This window comes from Balaenoptera ricei, chromosome 1, assembly GCF_028023285.1.
Source record: "Balaenoptera ricei isolate mBalRic1 chromosome 1, mBalRic1.hap2, whole genome shotgun sequence".
Taxonomy (NCBI): Eukaryota; Metazoa; Chordata; class Mammalia; order Artiodactyla; family Balaenopteridae; genus Balaenoptera; species Balaenoptera ricei.
The window spans coordinates 6378177-6396999 of NC_082639.1; the positions used below are offsets into that span (position 1 = coordinate 6378177).

At 39.9% G+C, this 18823-nt stretch overlaps 1 protein-coding gene and 1 pseudogene across 5 annotated transcripts in view; one reads left to right on the forward strand and one right to left on the reverse strand.

Annotated features, from left to right (window-relative positions):
* The window catches only part of RERE (arginine-glutamic acid dipeptide repeats), a 423843-nt gene that overhangs the window by 141832 nt on the left and 263188 nt on the right, over window positions 1–18823 (reverse strand). The gene's annotated exons all lie outside the window — the stretch shown is intronic.
* Window positions 1087–1381, forward strand: LOC132347868 (large ribosomal subunit protein eL37-like; annotated as a pseudogene).

Consider the following 18823-nt stretch of genomic DNA (forward strand, 5'->3'; position numbering starts at 1 on the left):
GCAAAGAGCTTAATCTCCCTTAGATAAGAAGTTCTAAAATTGCTTAAATAATAAATAAAAACATCTCCTAAAGAGATACTAACCCAATCAGAGGTGTATAGCATAAGGAATGTACTCCTAACAATAAAAAGGGCATGAAAGTTCAAATCAAGAGCCCAAAGAACACCCTGCCAACAAATACCCAAGCACCTAAAAAAAAATCTCAGTTTAGGCCTCTTGATTCAGAACTCTAGGCAATTCTCTGTAACATTGCCCATGAAGCTAAATTCATTTAAAAATTTAATCGGAAGCAATTTCTAAAGCCACATTAGCAAGACCACACCACCCTAGTCATACTGAGCACTACAAACCATTCATACTGCCCAAGCACCAGCCAAGACATTTTCTGTTAAAATCCTTCAAAACACATTTTATGCTCTCTCCCCCAACCTCCACCTCCAACAACAGGCAAGCTGGTCTGTCAGCCATATAAGAAATCCTAGTTCTGGATGTATATGTGGGCTGAGTTTCCATTTGCAAACCAAGAAATAATTCTGTATAGTTATAATTTAAAAAGAAAAGAAAGACCATGAAACTCCCCCAAATTTACAAGGGACAAGAGAGGGTAGGAAAGAGCAGCGCCAATTCTGTTTCCCACAAATGTAACGGAATGAGAAGAAATTAAAACCTGCTTAAAAGGATACTCAGCGTCCTCAAGATTCCTAAAGTAAACGCAGGACCCATTCCACTTTCTTGGAGCCCGTTTATGCTTTCAGATAAACTAAATTGAGACTATGATTAAATAAAAAACTCTCATCATGCTAAAAAATGTAATTTACACAAGAAATGCCAAATACACTTAAACAAGTTTCACCTTTGACCCAGCACATGAAGCAAGCATCCACAGGTTGGAATATCGTCTTCCCGGCTGGTACGTAAGACAACATGTCCCCAGAAGTGTGTGACTAGAAACAGCCCAGAGAAAAAGACTTTCTAAAAACAAGAGCAACTGAACTAGAACCTAGCAGCAAATAGCATGAATATGACCACCAAACTGTTTCCTTCAAAACTGCATTAAAAAAAAAAAAAAAAACCACCAGAAGCGAGATGACGAAGGGAGCATCATCGTTTGGAAAGCGTTGGAATGAGACGCATACGTGTGCCGCCGCTGTGGCTCTAAGGCCTACCACCTTCGGAAGTCCACCTGTGGCAAATGTGGCTCCCCTGCCACGCGAAAGAGAAAGTGTAGCGGGAGTGCTAAAGCTGAAAGACGAAATAGCACTGGGACCGGTCGAATGAGGCACCTAAAAACTGTATACCGCAGATTCAGGCATGGATTCCGTGAAGGAACAACACCTAAACCCAAGAGGGCAGCTGTTGCGACATCCAGCTCCTCTTAAGGATTTCAACCATGAGTCACGCAATAAATGTTCTGGTTTAAAAAAACAAAACAAAACAAAACAAAACCACCAAGCCCTTTCACACGTAAATAGCTTACTTGGAGAACTCAGCATAAAATAATAACTTAATAAATTCATCTTTACTCTGAAAAACCACAGTAACTGTTCCATGGAGCACAGCATAACACCGGTTACTGGGATAGCAAGTCAGCAAATGGGGACTCTAAGCTCAGTCCCACAACATGCCCCAAGTGACACTAAGGGCAAGTTACCAACAGCCTACAGCCTGTTCCCTGTGCTACTGGATCCCAGCTGTGACCCGGCCTACTGCGACACGCTCTTCATTGTCGCTCCTGATGCTGTCTCCTCACAGCCGTCCTTTACATACCACTTGGACAGACAGCCCTTCTCCCGGGACCCCTCAGCGGCAGCACACCCCAGAGCTCACTGCCAAGACCTCTTCTCTCCCACGTGGAGAACGCGTCCTCTCTACCGCAACTCCAACCAGATCCTCTCTGAGACGCCTCTTTCCTAGCAGCGGCTTGGAAACCTCAGACAACTTTGTTCTCCTCCTGCTGCCCCTCAGCTCGTCACACCCTTCTCTGGGGTGCCTCAACTCTCGTAAGAGATGGTAAGCTCTTTAGGGTCAAGGAGAGTATCAAAATCACCTTTATTGGAACCCCCCAACTCTCTTGTTTTGTACTTCCAAAAAAAAATCTGATGCACCAAGAAGAGCATAATATCACTTACACATAATTTATACATAAAAGAATTACATAAGCTAAATCTAATCATGAGGAAACATCAAACAAACCAAATTGAATAATATTTGAAAATATACTCTTCAAAAATGTCAATATCATGGGGAAAAAAAACAAAAAAAAGGTTAGGAAACATATTATGAAAACAAAGAGGCGAAGGATATGAAAGCGATACAACAACTAAACACCAATGCATGATCATAGTGGGGGGGGGGGCGGGGATTACTATGAAGGTCAATATTAGAAAAACTGGCAAAACATGAGTGTGGACTGTATTAGACTACATGGTATTACATCGATGTTAACTCTCCTGATTTTGATAACCATACTATGGTTATGTAAGAGAATGTCCTTGTTCTTGGACATTTAAATATTTAGGAGAAAAGAAGCTTGATATCTGCAATTCATTCCTAAATGGTTCAGGAAAGGAAAATACTATAGAGAGGATAATTAAGCAAAGATGGCAAACACAGAAAATAATGGGCAAAAACAGAGATAATAAAGCAAATCTGTAATAAGGTTTAAAAGATAATAATACTACATAAACTAAAATCAATGCAAATAAAATAGTAAAGCAAATATGGCAAAATGCTAACAATTGGTGAAATGGATGAAAGATACACGAGAGTTCTATGTACTAACCTTATAACTCTTTTCTAAGTTATGTACATGAAATTCCAAACTAAAAATTTTTCAATATATAAAACAAAAAATATTTATACTAGCCTTCAATCATCAATCTTCATGGAATCTGGAGACTAGACACACCAGTGGCAATGAGTGACCTGCCTGCCCACCTGCTTCCATAGTGCTCTAATCCCCAAACTGAATCCACTTAAGACCCAGCTAGCTCTAAATTCAATCCAGCCTCAGAATATGCGATCAGCCCTCCTCCTCATCAGAGAAAATCAAGGAGCCCTAAAACCTGAAAATTAAGTGAGCCAGTGTGCCACTTTTAACCATACATTTCAGTTCTAGAAACGGGCTCTGTTTCCCCTGACCAATCCCTGTCTTGAGCTGAGGACACCCTGGAACTTTACTCAGTACTTACAGGCCTCCAAGACCCAGGACTTATTTTTTCCACTGGTTGTCTTGAACACTAGATGTTTCCTTACTGAACAACCTGCCTGGACCTCATTCCTGCCACCATATTGCCCTAACTTGTCATCTGGCTGCCGGCAGGGATATGCATGCAACTTGCACGTGGGTTGCCCTAGTGCTTCCTTCTGAGGCCTACTGCTAGGTCTCCCCCGAAGTCCGGTGATCCCGGGATATCTACATTGCCTCTGGATTCCAGACCTCCCTCTCTCCTCCAATTAATCTCTAGTGAACAACAAGGGAAGGATTAAAACTTCTAAATACATTAAAGGGGAGCTGAGCAGGTGAAATGCATATATTATACTAATAGATTCTTTCTAAAATTATAAAGGTTTATTATATAAAAACCGACTGAATCATCACTCTGCCATTATAATACTTAATGTTTAGTGAGCAGAAAATTTATGTTTATCAAAGGTAAAGTAATAGCTGCAACATGGAAATTTCCTGGATTTAATTTTGAAGTGTTTTCTACTCTCCAGAAATAGAAAAATGTTTTATTTACTAACAAGAAGTTATAACAGGGCTTCCCCAGTGGCACAGTGGTTAAGAATCCATCTGCCAATGCAGGGGACACAGGTTCGAGCCCTGGTCCGGGAAGATCCCACATGCCATGGAGCAACTAAGCCCATTCACCACAACTACTGAGCCTGCGCTCTAGAGCCCACGAGCCACAACTACTGAAGCAGGCGTGCCTAGAGCCCGTGCTCCGCAGCAAGAGAAGCCACTGCAATAAGAAGCCCGCGCACCGCAATGAAGGGTAGCCCCCGCGCAGCAATGAAGACCCAACGCAGCCAAAAATAAATAAATAAAATAAATAATTTTTTTTAAAAGTTATAAAGCAAAAGTAGCAATAAAAAGTTAACATTCAGGAAACTCTAGAGAAAAACACTCACTGGAAAAAAAGATATTCTATTTGACTTTTAATTAGTACTAACTTCCCTTCGAGTGAAAAGGTTTCAGAAACAGCTTGTTTAAATTTTATTTTGAAATTGTCCCTGGTGTGTGCAAATGGAACTGAGCTTTATATTTATATTGATCTTATATCCAGCAAGCATGCTGATTTATCTTACCAGTTCTAACCATTTGTTCACATATTTTCTCAGATTTTCTACGGTAAAAATTATTGTACCATCTTTAATAAAGGTTCATTTCTTCATTCCCGATCCTCATATATTTTCATGTCTTAATGGTCATGGGAATCTTTCTATTGTCTCTGATTTTAGAGAGAGTATTTCCAACACTCTGCCTTTAAGTACGGTGTTTGCTGCAGGTGTTCAGTAAGTATTCTGTCAGAATAAGGAAGATGCACTCTACAGTTAAATTGCTAAGAAGCCCCCACCCCGCAAGTACTGAATGGGTGTTGAATTTTATCAAGTGCTTTTTCTACATCAAGATGACTGTATATACTTTCTTCTTCAATATGTAAAAAAATGGTAAAATATGTTAACAGATAAATTACTATTAAACCATTCATGTATTCTATAAACCCAACTTGAACAAGTATATTTTTAATGCTTTGCCAGATTCCATTTCCCAATATTTTATTTAAACATTTTACATGCATGTTCGTAAGTAAAACTGACCTATAAATCTTACTTTTCAATCTGGTTTTGGAATAAAGGTTTTACTTGCCTCATAAAATAACTTGGGGAACCTATACCTTCTTTCTCTGTTTTCTAGAACAGTGGTAGAATTCACCTGTAAAGCGTGAGTCTGGTTTTTTTCTTTTTGTTCTAATGAGAAGAAAAGGAAATGTCCTGTACAAATGATGAAAACTGCCTTTAAAGGGAGAAGGCATGTTTTTTTACCCACTTCCTCTTTCTTCCAGCCTTCAAACTGGATGTTACGGCTACCATTCCATCACCTCCTTGAGCACAAGGTCACGGCTGAAATTAAGGGTACAGAGGTGGCCCCTGGTATCTGCAGAGCCCAATACCAGCCTAGGATTGCTTCCTTTGAAACTCTGCTTATATGAGAGAGAAATGAAAGTTCTATTTTGTTCAAGCCTATTATATCGTCTCTTTCTGATAGTTCTAGCACTGAAGTTCTTAAATGTGTATCTTACCATTTATTTTATCTGATTCAAGTTGAAGACACATAGTTTCCTCCAACATTTTGTAGTTTTTGACAGTGAGCTCAGCATTCAAAGATATTTTATCTGTATATACCCTACAGGTTCTTGAATGAGGGTGCGTCCTTCCTCCAAAATTGTACATGTTTCTGTCAGGTGTCCAGGGCAGCTCACTGGCACGAGACCACTTTTTATATTATCTTCTCATCCTGGAGTTCTTGTATTTTTCTTTTTTTATATATAATAATTTATTTGTTTGTTTGTTTGCTTGTTTTTGACTGCATCGGGTCTTCGATGCTGCGCGCGGGCTTTCTCTAGTTGTGGCGAGCGGGGGCTACTCTTCACTGCGGTGCTCAGGCTTCTCACTGTGGTGGCTTCTCCTGTTGCGGAGCACGGTCTCTAGGCACATGGGCTTCAGCAGTTGTGGCGCGCAGGCTCTAGAGCGCAGGCTCAGTAGTTGTGGTGCATGCGCTTAGTTGCTCCGCGGCATGTGGGATCTTCCCGGACCAGGGCTCGAACCTGTGTTCCCTGCATTGGCGGGCGGATTCTTAACCACTGCGCCACCAGGGAAGTCCCTCTCGTATTTTTCAAGAGTGCAAATTCAAGCCCCAATTGTCTTGGGGGCAAGGCCCAAAGTTATGAGTTATAAGGGGAGTTCTCCTTCTATTCCTCCTCTTCTTTTTTTGGTCTGGAGTCCCAAACCCAGACAGGTATCCCTGTCATTTTCTTCTAGTTCCAGATATGTTACCTAGTTCACCCTTCCACCAAAAGAATAGGCCTTCGATGATTCTAACTTTATACAGGCTCTCAGCTCCAACTCCCTAAACCCTTGAGATCAGGACCCCATCTCCTGTATCTGGTGGGTGTTAAAACCAAAGACGCCGTGTGAAGAAGACGAGCAAATGGCCCGACCCCTCTCACCGCAGGCTGCTGAACTTTTCAGTTTCTCTTAATTCTTGCGAGTTCAGCTCTACATTTAAAAGATTTGTTGCATTTTATTCAGTATATGTTTACTGGCAAATGGTTTTTGGAATTATCAAATCTGGGTTTTGGTCCTATTTCACTAAAGTTCTTTCATCTTCAGTCAGCTGTGTTTCCAAATATACACATACTCTCATGTCAACTGTCTCCAATACTTGCCATCACAGGTCAATGTTCTGAGAGTGCAAATGTGATGACAGAGGAAAAGTGAACAAGAAAATGTTCGTATCCAGCTCTAGCTTCTCGCCCCCAGAAGCTATACAAAGGCAATGAGCTGTGAGGAGTAGAAAAGTTGACTTCACTAAAACAGAAGTGAATTTTGAAATGTCTCAAATCCAAATTAACTGAAATAAGGGAGATCTAGATTGTCACTTTACAGCTGAAGTATAAATATCTACGTTGAAAAAAGATGGTCACGATGTTATTTGACCATGTTATTTAAATAATGGAAAACCCATAGATGTTCAATAATATGAGAACAGATAAATTATGGGACATCCATATGATGGTGTATACAGGGTGCTCATTACAAATGTTTGTAAAACGTTTAATGACATGGTGCTATGTTCAAAACAGAAGAAGATGAACGAGTAGAGGAATGCGTGATTATCTGTACATTATGTATAAACAATATTTTAATTATAATCTTAAAACATACACATATACCTATACAGCTGCACAAGGATGTATATTCAAGGAAAAACACAAATATAGGTTATAGAATTATTATAACAGTTTGCTTCTTTAATTTTTGAATTTGTCAAGTTATTTTCTGGTAAGCACGTGTCTTTTTCTTCATTAGAAAGACTATAAGTTATCTTCTAACACAGCCAGAAGAAAATATGTTGTATATGAATCAATCTACGATGAAATCATTGAAGTTAAGAGCACAAGGTTTTCAGTCAAACAGGGTTGGGATTTCCTGTTTACTAACCTTAGGCAGCTATTTAATATAATATCGATTTTCCTTTTCCTCATTTATAAAATAAAGATAATACCAACCTCAATGAGCTTTTACGGGAATTAAAAAATTAAACAATCTAGGACAGAGTAAGCATTCACTTCATGGTAGTAGTAGCTGTTTTCGCATACGTCTTGAGCAGATGATGTCACAAATTTGATTCCTTGAGGTGGGCACTAAGAAATATCAACAGATAAACCTACTAAAAATACAGCTTAAGATGTCAAAATCCATCCATGTGTGGGAGAGAGCAGAGTCTGGGATAGGAAATTGGAAGTAAAGATATTAAGGACAATGAGATGAGGTTTTCTACTGTTAAAGGTAAGAATTACAAATAAAGGAAAAGGGAAAAAAACTTGCAGGAACCTTGTATTATTGGATTAGAGTTGGAAAATTTGCTATGAACGCATGGATACACATACACACAGATATGGAAGTAGATGTAAAAGTGTGCATTACCTCCCTTCCCCTCAGCCCCCAAGCTCTGTTCACGCAGAAGGCCTGAGAACAGTGACACAAAGTAATGAGCACACCGAGCACCAGATCTGGGTTCCTAAGTATCATTCTCCAAAATTTGGCACAATCTGACCTCAAAATGGTAGTAACAGATTATAAACAACTGGATAAAATTGGCAGCCATTAGTCCACCCTGCCATAAATACATGAATAATTCGAAGTTTGATGAGGAAGAAGGAATCTACAGGGTCTCAAAGCAACCGCCTACAGAATGGTCATTAAGGGACGTGTGGACACGGGTGGGGGTGGGGCGATGAACTGGGAGACTGGGAGTGGCGTTATGTGCACGACCAGGTGTAAAACGGATAGCTGGTGGGAACCTGCCGTATAGCACAGGGAGCTCAGCTCAGTGCTCTGTGGTGACCCAGATGGGGGTCCAAGAGGGAGGGGATTCATGTATATATATAGCTGATTCACTCTGTTGTACAGCAGAGACTACTAACACAGCATTGTAAAGCAACTATAACTCGATTTTTTTAAAAAATTATAAAAGGAAAATGAGAAATTGTACAATTTCAAAGCCTGGCAGACACCACCTTTTTCAACGTATCACAGTGAACATTACCAGCAGTGGGACAAACTAGAATTGCGTAGCACCTAACGGATGCAGGAAAAAGAACACATGACTTTTGTACTGTCCCTGTCAAAGATATACGATATAAATGCAGTGATAAGGAAACATCATAAATGCAAACTGAGGGACAGTCTACAAAATAATTAGCCTATATAATCTTCCAAAGTACCAACGTCATGAAGTGAAGGAAAGACTGAGAAACTTTTCCAGATTGAAGAAGACTAAACACACATATGACAACCAAATAACATAATGCTGAACTGGACTCCTTTTGCTATAGCCTTTTGTTATAAAACTTGAGTGGGGTCTGAGAATTCCAGGGCAATAATATTTACTTGGTAATTTCCTGATTTTGAAGGCTATATTGTGATTATGCAAGAAAAATGCCCTTGTTCACAGGAAATACACAAAGTTTTAGAGGGTGATAATAGCCTCATGGTGACAACTTATTTTCAAATGGTTCAGTTAAGCAAAGATCTTCTAGGGTACTTGCAACTGTTCTGTATGGTCAAGACTGTTTCAAAACAAAGTAAAAAAAGATGAATCATACAAGTAAAACACTCAGCACAGCGCCAGGTGCACAGTGCCCACTAACTATAGCTATTATTAGTAACATTATTGCCACTGTCATGGAGGAGATTATATATATAAATTCTTGCAAGTGCCTCGGTTTATGATTACTTCTAAATATAAGGATAATAATACTTAAGCCTCAATATTGCTTTAAAAAAAAAAAAAACCTGCTTCCTGGAAGAAGAAAAGCGGAGAGGGCACAGGTGAATGCAGGTGACCAGGGACATTCTCTCCTGGGTAAGACAGAAGATCAGATCTGAGCCCTCAACTTGTTTTCCACCTGATTAACAAGAGAAGGCTCATGTTCAAGAAGCAAAGAACCAAGAATATAATCAGATTTTTCATGCTGCAGACCAAGCCTCTGATGAGACCACTGACGCTTATATAAAACTAGTATTAGAGAGCGGGATTGCTCCGTGACCACCTATACACAAAATACTACATTTTATTTTATTTTATTTATTTTATTTTTTTGGCCACGTTGGGTCTTCATTGTGGCACGCAGGCTTTCTCTAGTTGCGGCGAGCGGGAGCTACTCTTCATTGCAGTGTACGGGTTTCTCATTGCAGTGGCTTCTCTTGTTGTGGAGCACGGGCTCTAGGCGCACGGGCTTCAGTAGTTGTGGCTTGCGGGCTCAGTAGTTGTGGCCCACGGGCTTAGCTTCTCCGCAGCATGTGGGATCTTCCTGGACCAGGGCTCGAGCCCGTGTCCCCTGCCTTGGCAGGCGGATTCTTTTTTTTTTTTTTTTTTTTAATGTCTGAAACATTTATATTAACATATTTCCATACATATTTCCATACAAATACAAATATAAGATTTTTAGAAATTTCATGTAATGTCTGAAACATTTATATTAACATGTTTCCATACAAATAACCCAATGAAAGTTTAGTATTAGTTGTTTTGTTTGTTTTTTTATACTGCAGGTTCTTATTAGGCATCAGTTTTATACACATCAGTGTATACATGTCAATCCCAATCGCCCAATTCAGCACACCACCATCCCCACCCCACTGCAGTTTTCCCCCCTTGGTGTCCATATGTCCATTCTCTACATCTGTGTCTCAACTTCTGCCCTGCAAACTGGCTCATCTGTACCATTTTTCTAGGTTCCGCATACATGCATTAATATACGATATTTGTTTTTCTCTTTCTGACTTACTTCACTCTGTATGACAGTCTCTAGATCCATCCACGTCTCAACAAATGACTCAATTTCGTTCCTTTTTATGGCTGAGTAATATTCCATTGTATATATGTACCACAACTTCTTTATCCATTCGTCTGTTGATGGGCATTTAGGTTGCTTCCATGACCTGGCTATTGTAAATAGTGCTGCAATGAACATTCGGGTGCATGTGTCTTTTTGAATTACGGTTTTCTCTGGGTATATGCCCAGTAGTGGGATTGCTGGGTCATATGGTAATTCTATTTTTAGTTTTTTAAGGAACCTCCATATTGTTCTCCATAGTGGCTGTATCATTTTACATTCCCACCAACAGTGCAAGAGGGTTCCCTTTTCACCACACCCTCTCCAGCATTTGTTGTTTGTAGATTTTCTGATGATGCCCATTCTAACAGGAGTGAGGTGATACCTCATTGTAGTTTTGATTTGCATTTCTCTAATAATTAGTGATGTTGAGCATCTTTTCATGTGCTTCGTGGCCATCTGTATGTCTTCTTTGGAGAAATGTCTATTTAGGTCTTCTGCCCATTTTTGGATTGGGGTGTTTGTTTCTTTGATATTGAGCTGAATGAGCTGTTTATATATTTTGGAGATTAATCCTTTGTCCGTTGATTCATTTGCGAATATTTTCTCCCATTCTGAGGGTTGTCTTTTCGTCTTGTTTATGGTTTCCTTTGCTGTGCAAAAGCTTTGAAGTTTCATTAGGTCCCACTTGTTTATTTTTGTTTTTATTTCCATTACTCTAGGAGGTGGATCCAAAAAGATCTTGCTGTGATTTATGTCAAAGAGTGTTCTTCCTATGTTTTCCTCTAAGAGTTTTATAGTGTCCAGTCTTATATTTAGGTCTCTAATCCATTTTGAGTTTATTTTTGTGTATGGTGTTAGGGAGTATTCTAATTTCATTCTTTTACATGTAGCTGTCCAGTTTTCCCAGCACCACTTATTGAAGAGACTGTCTTTTCTCCATTGTATATCTTTGCCTCCTTTGTCATAGATTAGTTGACCATAGGTGCGTGGGTTAATCTCTGGGCTTTCTATCTTGTTCCATTGATCTATGTTGCTGTTTTTGTGCCAGTACCATATTGTCTTGATTACTGTAGCTTTGTAGTATAGTCTGAAGTCAGGGAGTCTGATTCCTCCAGCTCCATTTTTTTGCCTCAAGACTGCTTTGCCTATTCGGGGTCTTTTGTGTCTCCATACAAATTTTAAGATGATTTGTTCTAGCTCCGTAAAAAATGCCATTGGTAATTTGATAGGGATTGCATTGAATCTGTAGATTGCTTTGGGTAGTATACTCATTTTCACAATATTGATTCTTCCAATCCAAGAACATGGTATATCTCTCCATCTGTTGGTATCATCTTTAATTTCTTTCATCAGTGTCTTATAGTTTTCTGCATACAGGTCTTTTGTCTCCCTAGGTAGGTTTATTCCTAGGTATTTTATTCTTTTTGTTGCAATGGTAAATGGGAGTGTTTCCATAATTTCTCTTTCAGATTTTTCATCATTAGTGTATAGGAATGCAAGAGATTTCTGTGCATTAATTTTGTATCCTGCAACTTTACCATATTCATTAATTAGCTCTAGCAGTTTTCTGGTGGCAGTTTTAGGATTCTCTATGTATAGTATCATGTCATCCGCAAACAGTGACAGTTTTACTTCTTCTTTTCCAATTTGTATTCCTTTTATTTCTTTTTCTTCTCTGATTGCCGTGGCTAGGACTTCCAAAACTATGTTGAATAATAGTGGTGAGAGTGGACATCCTTGTCTCGTTCCTGATCTTAGAGGAAATGCTTTCAGTTTTTCACCATTGAGAATGATGTTTGCTGTGGGTTTGTCATATATGGCCTTTATTATGTTGAGGTAGGTTCCCTCTATGCCCACTTTCTGGAGAGTTTTTATCAGAAATGGGTGTTGAATTTTGTCAAAAGCTTTTTCTGCATCTATTGAGATGATCATATGGTTTTTATTCTTCAATTTGTTAATATGGTGTATCACATTGATTGATTTGCGTATATTGAAGAATCCTTGCATCCCTGGGAGAAATCCCACTTGATCGTGGTGTATGATCCTTTTAATGTGTTGTTGGATTCTGTTTGCTAGTATTTTGTTGAGGATTTTTGCATCTATATTCATCAGTGATATTGGTCTGTAATTTTCTTTTTTTGTAGTGTCTTTGTCTGGTTTTGGTATCAGGGTGATGGTGGCCTCATAGAATGAGTTTGGGAGTGTTCCTTCCTCTGCAATTTTTTGGAAGAGCTTGAGAAGGATGGGTGTTAGCTCTTCTCTAAATGTTTGATAGAATTCACCTGTGAAGCCATCTGGTCCTGGACTTTTGTTTGTTGGAAGATTTTTAATCACAGTTTCAATTTCATTACTTGTGATTGGTCTGTTCATATTTTCTATTTCTTCCTGGTTCAGTCTTGGAAGGTTATACCTTTCTAAGAATTTGTCCATTTCTTCCAGGTTGTCCATTTTATTGGCATAAAGTTGCTTGTAGTAGTCTCTTAGGATGCTTTGTATTTCTGCAGTGTCTGTTGTAACTTCTCCTTTTTCATTTCTGATTTTATTGATTTGAGTCCTCTCCCTCTTTTTCTTGATGAGTCTGGCTAATGGCTTATCAATTTTGTTTATCTTCTCAAAGAACCAACTTTTAGTTTTATTGATCTTTGCTATTGTTTTCTTTGTTTCTATTTCATTTATTTCTGCTCTGATCTTTATGATTTCTTTCCTTCTGCTAACTTTGGGTTTTGTTTGTTCTTCTTTCTCTAGTTTCTTTAAGTGTAAGGTTAGATTGTTTACTTGAGCTTTTTCTTGTTTCTTTAGGTAGGCTTGTATAGCTATAAACTTCCCTCTTAGAACTGCTTTTGCTGCATCCCATAGGTTTTGGGTCGTCGTGTTTTCATTGTCATTTGTCTCTAGGTATTTTTTGATTTCCTCTTTGATTTCTTCAGTGATCTCTTGGTTATTTAGTAACGTATTGTTTAGCCTCCATGTGTTTGTCCTTTTTACGTTTTTTTCCCTGTAATTCATTTCTAATCTCATAGCGTTGTGGTCAGAAAAGATGCTTGATATGATTTCAATTTTCTTAAATTTACTGAGGCTTGATTTGTGACCCAAGATGTGATCTATCTTGGAGAATGTTCCGTGCGCACTTGAGAAGAATGTGTAATCTGCTGTTTTTGGATGGAATGTCCGATATATATCAATTAAATCTATCTGGTCTATTGTGTCATTTAAAGCTTCTGTTTCCTTATTTATTTTCATTTTGGATGATCTGTCCATTGGTGTAAGTGAGGTGTTAAAGTCCCCCACTATTATTGTGTTACTGTCGATTTCCTCTTTTATAGCTGTTAGCAGTTGCCTTATGTATTGAGGTGCTCCTATGTTGGGTGCATATATATTTATAATTGTTATATCTTCTTCTTGGATTGATCCCTGGATCATTATGTAGTGTCCTTCCTTGTCTCTTGTAACATTTTTTAATTTAAAGTCTATTTTATCTGATATGAGTATAGCTACTCCAGCTTTCTTTTGATTTCCATTTGCATGGAATATCTTTTTCCATCCCATCACTTTCAGTCTGTATGTGTCCCTAGGTCTAAAGTGGGTCTCTTGTAGGCAGCATATATATGGGTCTTGTTTTTGTATCCATTCAGCCAGTCTATGTCTTTTGGTTGGGGCATTTAATCCATTCACGTTTAAGGTAATTATCAATATGTATGTTCCTATGACCATTTTCTTAATTGTTTTGGGTTTGTTTTTGTAGGTCCTTTTCTTCTCTTGTGTTTCCCACTTAGAGAAGTTCCTTTAGCATTTGTTGTAGAGCTGGTTTGGTGGTGCTGAATTCTCTTAGCTTTTGCTTGTCTGTAAAGCTTTTGATTTCTCCATCAAATCTAAATGAGATCCTTGCCGGGTAGAGTAATCTTGGTTGTAGGTTCTTCCCTTTCATCACTTTAAGTATATCATGCCACTCCCTTCTGGCTTGCAGAGTTTCTGCTGAGAAATCAGCTGTTAACCTTATGGGAGTTCCCTTGTATGTTATTTGTCGTTTTTCCCTTGCTGCTTTCAATAATTTTTCTTTGTCTTTAATTTTTGCCACTTTGATTACTATGTGTCTCGGCGTGTTTCTCCTTGGGTTTATCCTGTATGGGACTCTCTGCGCTTCCTGGACTTGGGTGGCTATTTCCTTTCCCATGTTAGGGAAGTTTTCGACTATAATCTCTTCAAATATTTTCTCTGGTCCTTTCTCTCTCTCTTCTCCTTCTGGGACCCCTATAATGCGAATGTTGTTGCGTTTAATGTTGTCCCAGAGGTCTCTTAGGCTGTCTTCATTTCTTTTCATTCTTTTTTCTTTAGTCTGTTCCGCAGCAGTGAATTCCATCATTCTGTCTTCCAGGTCACTTATCCGTTCTTCTGCCTCAGTTATTCTGCTATTGATTCCTTCTAGTGTAGTTTTCATTTCAGTTATTGTATTGGTCATCTCTGTTTGTTTGTTCTTTAATTCTTCTAGGTCTTTGTTAATCATTTCTTGCATCTTCTCAATCTTTGCCTCCATTCTTATTCCAAGGTCCTGGATCATCTTCACTATCATTATTCTGAATTCTTTTTCTGGAAGGTTGCCTATCTCCACTTCATTTAGTTGTTTTTCTGGGGTTTTTTCTTGTTCCTTCATCTGGTACATAGCCCTCTGCCTTTTCATCTTCTCTATCTTTCTGTAACTGTGGTTTTTGGTCCACAGGCTGCAGGATTATAGTTTTTCTTGCTTCTGTTGTCTGCCCTCTGGTGGTTGAGGCTATCTAAGAGGCTTGATGGGAGGCTCTGGTGGTGGGTAGAGCTGACTGTTGCTGTGGCGGTCAGAGCTCAGTAAAACCTTAATCCACTTGACTGTTGATGGGTGGGGCTGGGTTCCCTCCCTGTTGCTGTGGCGGTCAGAGCTCAGTAAAACCTTAATCCACTTGACTGTTGATGGGTGGGGCTGGGTTCCCTCCCTGTTGGCTGTTTTGCCTGAGGCAACCCAACACTGGAGCCTACCCGTGCTCTTTGGTGGGGTTAATGGCAGACTCTGGGACGGCTCACGCCAAGGAGAACTTCCCAGAACCTCTGCTGCCAGTGTCCTTATCCCCACGGTGAAACAGAGCCACCACTCGCCTCTGCAGGAGACCCCCCAACACCAGCAGGTAGGTCTGGTTCAGTCTCCCCCAGGCTCACTGCTCCTTCCCCTGGGTCCTGATGCACACATTACTTTGTGTGTGCCCTCCAAGAGTGGGGTCTCTGTTTCCCCCAGTCCCGTCAAAGTCCTGCAATCCAATTCCCACTAGGCTTCAAAGTCTGATTCTCTAGGAATTCCTCCTCCCGTTGCCTGACCCCCAGGTTGGGAAGCCTGACGTGGGGCTCAGAACCTTTACTCCAGTGGGTGGACTTCTGTGGTATAAGTGTTCGCCAGTCTGTGAGTCACCCACCCAGCAGTTACGGGGTTTGATTTTACTCTGCTTGCGCCCCTCCTACCGTCTCACTGTGGCTTCTCCTCTGTCCTTGGAAGTGGGGTATCCTCCTTGGTGAAGTCCAGGGTCTTCCTGTCAATGATGGTCCAGCAGTCAGTTGTGATTCTGGTGCTCTCGCAAGAGGGAGTGACAGCACGTCCTTCTACTCCGCCATCTTGGTTAATCTCCGGCAGGCGGATTCTTAACCACTGCGCCCATTAGGGACCCAAGGAACTCTTATTTAGCAAGGGGAAACAAAGGGACTGGTTCCTGGGAAAATTCACTCTTAATAATTTAAAAATAAAGGCACCTCCTCTCAAGTAGCCACTCTGCAAACTTGTTCTTACTGGGACTCCATTCACTATTACTTCCTTCCCCTCCTAACTCACTGGACTGAGGCAGAAAGGTAAGGAGAACTTTTCTAAGAAATGAAAGGTACAGACTCAGAAAAGGTCAAAGCACACTAAAAAAGGCACTGGCTAATAGGCCGAACCTGCGGAGGTGGAGGGATGGGAAGATGAGGGAAAGGACAACCAAAAACTCAATAAACCCTCCACGCTACAAAGAGGACAGGCTTGTTTGCTATAAAAAGCCCAAACCTCTTTCTCAATAAAACTTTTTTTTCAATTTTGGTTCTCAAATTTTCAATAAAATATTCTGACTGTAGAAATGTATTATTTCCCATCAACACTACTCACGTATTTATTTTAATTGTTGAGTCAGTTTCATCATGGTCAATGAAGAAATTTACATTTTTAGCAACTGTATATAGTCAAAGAATTTTATAATTAATATTCCAAGCAGAGGCAAGGATCCCCAGTGCTCAGACTTCCACATGTCAGCAAAATCAACCAGATGGTTAATGATCTACCTGGTAGAATCAAGACATCTTGGGAAGTAGTTCATGTTTTGCTTTTGGATTTAACATTTTACAGAGTTTAAAAAAAAAAAAAAGATACTTCTCAATCTCTTCTTCAAAAGAAAATTTATAATTATTTTTGCAATTCCCGAAAAGCAACAAAAAAGCATGACAGTTTACAAAAGCTACGCTGTTTTTGTTTTCCCCATTTTTATTAAAGAGGAAAACAAAGTCCAGGAAGTACAACCTTTACCCATGGACACAAAGATGAAGTGGGAGCACAGAATCAGAACCCAGGCTGCCTGGGTCCAAAAGGGGAGATCTTTCCACACCGTTGGTCTTAACAAAAGGATCAAGCAGTCAGATTAAATGGCCATGAGGTACTAGACAAATAAAAAAGCAACAAGGAGAATAAAAGGATGGATATAACCGGTCTCTATGCCCAGCTCTTTTTATAAGCTAGAACCAACCTACTTAATTTATTTATTGTTTTGAACCAACCTACTTTAGTTCAACCAAGGATGCTGGTGTTTTGGTCAAACTCATGTATAAGGACTACCGGCTTTATGTACTAAGACCTCTGAGCTGAAATTTATTGACTTTATTTAAAGTTTCTCTCTAGATTTTGGATCACACCCTTCAAAGAAAATGAGAACATGATGACATTATGTTCAGAGTATGCTGACTGCAGAAGTAAATTTGGAGTGAATCTTATTTATTGAGCAGCAGTGAACACTCCCTGAGTGCAGAAACATCAGAACAAATTCCAAAAGCAAAGCCCAATTACCAAAGGTTCAAGCCCTCTCTCACCTGCCAGCCCCTGTAGCCTGAATTCTACCTGAAGCTAGAAACATCTGCCCCCACATTTTTTGCCCAAGTTTTGTTCCTTAAATGTCATGGGTAGCAGGAACACAGCGTCACAACCCCTAAGCTAAGATCCTTAGGACCAGAAGATTTTCAGAATTCAGAAATTTTTGGATTTAGAAGGTACTACAGGGAATATACCAGGTAATGCCACAGCAGCGTCTGAGCAATAATCCCTATTCTATCACATCGGTACCTTTGTAGTAAAAGCTGTGCAAATCCACACAGAGTGAACTGAATAAAGAATATAGAAAGTCTCACATCAGTTCAGGTCAAGTTTGACCTCAGGGGCAAATGAATTTCAGCACCCAACTCAGCATAAAAATTTTTTGATCCTCAGAGCTTTCAGATTTCAGAATTGAAAATAAGAGATTATGAACCTGTATTATTGTGGATGCTTTACTTATATTAATGATCAGTACTCTGAGTAGAAAAAAATAATTAATGAAATATAAATTTATACCTAATAACACCGAAGTAATTCTATGCCGACTGCAAGAAATCCACCCTCTCCAAATTTTAAAGGCAACGGACCAAAGAATTCATAAAAGTCTTTTCCCCACTAGCACGCAAGGTAACACCACCAAAACCAAAAAGTCCTGGACAACCAGGTCCCTGATAAGGCACGATATTCAGAAATATAATAAACAAGTAGATGGGGGGGGGGGGAGGTAGCCAGATATTGGGGTTTTAAAAGGATCTGTGATAAATGTGAAAGGAAAAAAAACCCCAATCATTCAGTGCCAGCTAAGATGCTAAAAAAAATTATGGAAAATTACATAAGTCAACTTTTAACTACTATCAGAAAATCTGCTAAGAGAAATAACTCCACCTTAAACTTCAGTTTGGACTGCTCACTTAGCGCTCACACGTTACTGAAGGGGAGGGGGACAGGCATCCAAGTCTGGAGTCACAGAGTCACCTTTCTTTAACTTCCAGTGGTCTTACTGATCCACGCGCCATCTCACAGGGTTATGAGGACGGTCTGACATTCCTCCCCAGCTGCCTCAGGGCACTAAGAGTCAGCACACAGCACCACACAGCCACAGCTACATGCTAGCCTCACTCCTCCAAAATGAGGGAGACCAGCTCATCACACTGCCCCATCCCCCACAGCCCTGCAACAGAGACAGAAACAGAGGTAAGTTCTGCAAGGGCATGCACCCCAAACCTTCGAAGGACTGGGCTGTGCATAAGTCAGGTGGAGAAAACACTAACAGTTTTCTATACTCTGTTAAATCACATACACAGTTTTGATAATTTGGGCAGCTATGGGAAGTGTGCACCAAACCCCGAACTTCAGAGGTAGAAAGTAGTGCTCATGGTGAAGCCAGTGAGCTTGGGCCACACTGGCTGTATCACTGCAAATTTTCACACTCACTTTGTGAGAAGTTTGAGACCTGCCACAAACTTATCACTAATAAGTAGACATTCAAATATCTGTTCACTTCAATTCATCCAACAACCCCCAAGCACTTCCACTATGCCAAGCACAAGCTGGACACGGGGAACAG